The sequence below is a fragment of the Apium graveolens genome, chromosome 6 (genome assembly GCF_009905375.1).
Source record: "Apium graveolens cultivar Ventura chromosome 6, ASM990537v1, whole genome shotgun sequence".
NCBI classification, from domain to species: domain Eukaryota; kingdom Viridiplantae; phylum Streptophyta; class Magnoliopsida; order Apiales; family Apiaceae; genus Apium; species Apium graveolens.
Genome location: NC_133652.1, coordinates 278,380,249 through 278,386,666, shown reverse-complemented (window position 1 = coordinate 278,386,666; position 6,418 = coordinate 278,380,249).

Genomic DNA, 6,418 nt, shown 5'->3' with positions numbered 1-6,418 from the left:
TGCATTTCATCACTTAGCATTTATCATTCAAACATTTAACATTCAATCATTTAACATTTATTGATAAGCAATATTCATACTTCATTTATATTAAATAGCAGTTAATGAACTTAATAAGTGAGAACATATATTTAGCAATTAATTCCTAGAAATACTAGGTGGCCATTGATCACATCAGTAATCCAGATACAGGTATGCTCAAGGCTCCCCTGCCAGGTCTTTCTGTGAGGGCTGTGTGTGCATGTGATCTTACTCTTTACTTTTAAGTCAAGTTATGCATCCTGTCAATTACACATTATAATACACATTATGCATTTCTTAAGTCTCAACAAGTCATACTCATATACAGAGTACATTATACAATAAATAGACTTAAGATCAAGTTCATAGATCATATATATATCCAAGTAATCAAGATAAAAGAAATCAAAGTATTTAAGTACAATTCATCATTGATGTTTACTGATTAAATCATGTGTAAAATTCTCAATAGATTATAAACACAGGGCAGATTTATGATTGATTCAAGGATTTTGATGAGATAGTTCAAGTCCAGATATATAATTCTTAACAGTTAACATTTATCAGACAACTTGCACCTAGTATAGTGACACTATATCCTTAAGTAGTTCTTTAAGTTTTATCATACATAGCCATTGGTTGATTAATATTTTTTCATAAGCTTCTCACACAAATTTCCACACAGGTTCAAAACAGATGAAATTATAAGCAATTTTAAGAATTTTTCAAGAAACTGATTAGAATTAACTCAATCAAATAAGATACAGTTTCTACTTATTCAGTTTATATCTTAATTTGCACACTTAGATTGTTCATAAGGCAGCTATCAGTTAATCATACATATTAGCTTACAAATAACACCGATTTTAATCAAGAACTCAATTTAGACATATAATTGCTGTTGACTTAAGAATTCTTACATATACTTTATCAAACAGTATCAATTCATAGGGACTAGAGTTAACTGAATATACATAAGTTAGCCAACTCACAGAGAATGTGCTAAATTATACTTTCTCAAGAATATATTTAGATTAGGCTAATTTACTTTCCACACATCAAAATATCAGGATTGTTGTTTATATACAGACCTCAATGCACAAAGAACATGTAATTTTGCAAAACCTGTTACTTGGTTTGTAAACTAAAATATATAATTTAGTTTTTAAATCAAAACTACAAATCCTACATCAAACACATGAGCTAATATTGCAGTCTACCAAGTCAAATATTTATTCTTTTAATTCGAGTAAATATCACGAACACAATAAAATCGATTATATCAAAGACCAAGTCACAACTGTGTTCAAATTATCATAAGTATATCACGAACATATCACAAACCATATACCAAATCCATACTCTTAACTCGTGTAATATCAAAAATAATATGAACTATAATTGAATTGAACTCAAATAAGATCATCAATCATACTCGAACACCCTTAAACACAGATTCACAAAGATTCAAGTATGAACACCATAATATCACAATTTTAAGGGATTAATAAAAAAGGAACCCTTACCTAAGCCTATAGCCTGGCCTGGCTATCAGGACTTACCTCGTTGACTCAGTCGCAGACTGAGTCAACTTCCGATTCACCGATTCACGCCGCATGCAATTGCTTGTCTTCTTCTCCGAGTTGATTTTGCAACGATTCCAGTCTTCTCCTGTCATAAAACTCAAAAACACATTAGGGTTTCATAGAATCAATCAATCAAAATTGTAAAAGTATATATATATATATAAATTGATCAATTTAATGTCCGATTTGATGATTCTCGTTTAATTTATATAAAAATCATCGATTTTTATCATCCAAATCAATTTGTTTTCACCAACCAAAACAAGATTAACCATAAACGCATGTAACAAACTACGAATGATGATTTATATGTATATGTATGATTTCATCGAAGATTTGAAGAGTAATCAAAGCAATTGATCTAGGGTTTCAAAGAAGAAGCGGCAATAGAGAGAGAGAGAGGTTTGGGCTTAGGGTTAGAGAAGATTGAAATGAACTGTGCAAACAGTGTTTTTCTATTTATATTTTGTATTTCGAAAGGCCGGGATTGATTTGTGATAAAGATCAATGGTTAAGATTAGAGGGTTTTTAAAAAAACTAGTCTTTGATGAAAAATTAGGCTGGGCTTGGTTTTATATTTGAAAATATGGATATATATATCTATATATATATATATATATATCTATTTTAAATGTATAGTTGTGAATTTTTCATGGGCTAAAAAAATTTGGGTTGGGATATTTTTCTATTTGGGCTCAAAAAATAAGTGGATTATTTATATATAGTTGTCCTTATATATTTTACTGAAATTATTTTGGGCTTGAAAATAATTTTGGGCCTAGAATATTTTTTTTTCTGTTGGGCTGGTCCAAAAATTAATTCATAAAATATTTATATATATATATATATGTTTGTAAAAATGTTTTTCCAAAATAATATATATTTATATATATATATGTAAGTAAATATATGAGAATAATTATATATATATATTTGTAAAAAAAATTCAAGATCAAATAGGTAATTATATAAATAATTGAAATATCAATATAATATTTATTTTTATGAGAGTAAATTTACTGTATTTAAAAAATATCATGTAATAATAATATTCACTCGATTAGGTATATTTTCCCGGTAAATCTGGGCTATTTAAGTTATCTTAACCCGATCAATAAATTTCTTTATTAATGAATCTGAGTTATAGATAAATTTAATAACTTGATCGAGAAAATATCATTTTCGTGAGATATCTTTATAATTCTCAACTATTCTCCCTTTATTAGTGAGTATTTATATGAACCATTATTTTATAAATTCCAACATTCCTAAATCCAAGCGGAGTTTAGTGAATCTTTCAGAATTTAATGGTTTTGTGAATATGTCAGTGAGATTGATCTCAGTATCAATATGAGTCATTTTTATGTCGCCTTTATTGACATGATCACGTAAAAAATGATATATCACATCTATATGTTTAGATCTTGAATGTAATACGGGATTTTTGCTAAAATCAATAGCACTCGTATTATCACATAAGATTGAGATCACATCAAATTTTATATTATAGTCAGCTAGTGTTTGCTTCATCCACAGTATTTGAGCACAACACTTTGCAACTGCTATATATTCAGCCTCGGTTGTTAAGATGGATACATAATTTCATTTCTTTGAAAACCAAGAAACTAAACATCCACCGAGAAACTGACACATACCACTAGTACTTTTTCTGTCGACTAAATGCTCGGCATAGTCCGAGTCAGAAAAACATAATAAGTCAAATGGTATTCCTTTTGGATATAAAAGTCAGTGGTTCCTTTAAGATATCTTAATACCCTTTTTACCGCGGATAAATGAGATTTTTTTGGTGCTACTTGAAACCTAACACACTTACAAACACTATATTGAATATCGGGACGACTTGCAGTTATATAAAGCAAGCTACCGATCATTCCCTGATATTTTTTTGTGTCTACGGGAATTCCTTTTGGATCTTCCGTTAATTTATCGGATGTAGACATAGGAGTAGAGATGGGTTTGGCATTATCCATTTCGATTTTTTTCAACATCTTTTTACAATACTTGGATTGAGAGACATGCATGCCTTCATCAGATTGCCTTATTTGCAATCCCAAAAAGAAGTTTAATTCTCCTATTATACTCATCTAGAATTTTTTACTCATATTTTCAGAGAATTCTTTACATATTACATCATTTATTGAACCAAATATGATGTCATCTACGTATATTTGTACGAGCAATATATCATCTTTATCTTGCCTCATAATAAGGTTTTATCGGTCGTTCCCATCTTTAATTTATTTTCTAAGAGGAACTTGCTCAACCTTTCATACCATGCTCTTGGGGCTTGTTTTAAGCCATATAGAGCTTTATATAATTTATAGATATTATCGGGATGTGTTGCATCTTCAAAACCGGGAGGTTGTTTTACATATACTTCTTCTTCCAAGATCCCGTTTAAGAATGCAGATTTCACATCCATTTGATAGACTTTGAAATTTTTATGACAAGCATAAGCCAATAGCATTCGAATTGATTCAATTCTTACTACCGGTGGATATGTTTCATCAAAGTCTATACCTTCCATTTGGGTATATCCTTGTGCAACTAAACTTGCTTTATTTCAAACTACCATTCCATTTTCATCTAATTTATTTCGAAATACCCATTTTGTACCAAATATGGAAGTATCATGAGGCTTTGGGACAAGTTCCCACACTTTACTACGAGTAAATTGGAGTAATTCATCTTGCATGACAGAGATCCAATCCTTGTCTAATAAAGCCTCTTTCACGGTCTTAGGTTATCATGCCTCTTTCGCGATCTTAGGTTCTATTTGAGATACAAAACTAAGATGATTCACAATATTTTGAACTTGTGATCGCGTTTGAACTCCCTTCCTTAAGTCTCCAAGTACATTATTCGATGGATGACTTTTTATAGTGGGAATTTCTATAGGAATTTCATCTTCCTTTTCGTCCAATTCTAATCGAATTTATGTACGGGAATCCCGAGATCCATATTTTCAAATTGTCAAATAACCATTTCAATATCATCTTGTTCAACATTTTCTTGGTCAACAAGATCTTTATATTTCGCCAGTGGTTTACTTTCATCAAAAGCGACATTCATAGATTCTTCCACCACAAGCGATTTGAGGTTAAACACTCGATAAGCTTTACTATTGTTCGAGTATCCAAGAAATATACCTTCGTCTGATTTAGGATCAAATTTTGTAAGGTAGTCTTTTGAATTTAATATGAAGCACTTGCTTCCGAATACTTGAAAGTAGCTTAGTTTCGGAGTTTTGCCAAAATATAGCTCATAAGAAATCTTTTTTTATAGGTCGTAGCAAAATCCGATTAAGAATATAGCAAGTGGTTGATATAGCCTCAGCCCAAAAATATTTAGGTCGACGATATTCATTTAGCATTGTGCTATCCATTTCTTGGAGTGTTCTATTTTTTCGTTCAACTACTCCATTGGATTGAGGAGTGTATGGAGCGAAAAAATTATGTGTGATGCCATGTTCATCACAAAAGTTGGTGAAACTAGAATTCTCAAATTCTTTACCATGATCAGTCCTTATATAGACTATGGTTTTATTTTGTTGATTCTGAATCCTTTTACATAAAGATAAGAAGGATTCAAAAGCATCACTTTTGGCTTTGAGAAATTCAGTCCATGTAAATCGTGAATAATCATCCATAACTACCAACGTATATGAACAACCTCCGAGACTTTGTATAGGAACCGGACTGATAAGATCCATATGTAGTAGCTCGAGAAGTCTCAAGGTTGATACCATAAACTTTGCTTTGTGAGATGCTCAAATTTGTTTACCAACTTCGCGAGCTTCACAAGTATGATCTTTATGATAGTTTAGTTTTGGTATACCTCGGACATGGTCTTTAGTTGATATATTCTTTATCAACTTCATGTTGGCATGTCCTAATCTTCGATACCATAGCCATGGATAATCATTTATAGTGATTAGGCACATTTTCACTTGCTTGCTCATATCACATGTATAAACATTTTTTTCTGGGGCAAGTGAGAACCAACTTTCCAAATTTATCTAATATAGAACAATGAGTAGTGTAGAAAATTACCTTAAAATCATTGTCGCATAATTGACTAATGGAGAGAAGATTGTACTTTAATCCGGTGACCAATTAAATATCGGAAATTTTAACTTTCTCATTTTCGATATCTCCGATGCGGGCGATATTTCCTTTACTACTATCACCAAATGTTACGCTCCCCGCGGTAACCTTTTTAATGTTGTTCAAGAGTGACTTGTTACCGGTCATATATCTTGAACATCCATTATCAAGGTACCATATGTCTTGTTTCACGGAAAGACAAACCTACAAACATGATTAGTTAAATTTATATGTACCCCTTTGTCTTGAGGGTCTTAGGGTTAGTACATCATATATAACAATTGATTTTTCATGAAAGAATCTAGGAATGGTATAATTATCATTAGGCACATAAATATTTTTAGATGCATAAGGCCTAGTTTGAGGTTGATAATATCTAGAGCTATCATGAAATCTTGATGGAGCATGATAAACAGTATATCTATTATTAGCATGGTAAGTAGCATAAGCATTTCTATTAAGAGGTTGTTTCCTTCTAAATGCATTACCATTTACGTGATATTTTGTGTTTCTATTTTGAAACATAGTAGGTTGATGAGACCTTTCTTGCCTTTGATTTTTATATTCAATATTTTTGTAAGGCATATGTTTATCATCTTTCTTGTATGATTCCTTGAGAATCCATACATGCTTCCCCTTAATTTCACTATTCTTGAATTTTCAATATTGAATGGTATGTCTCAT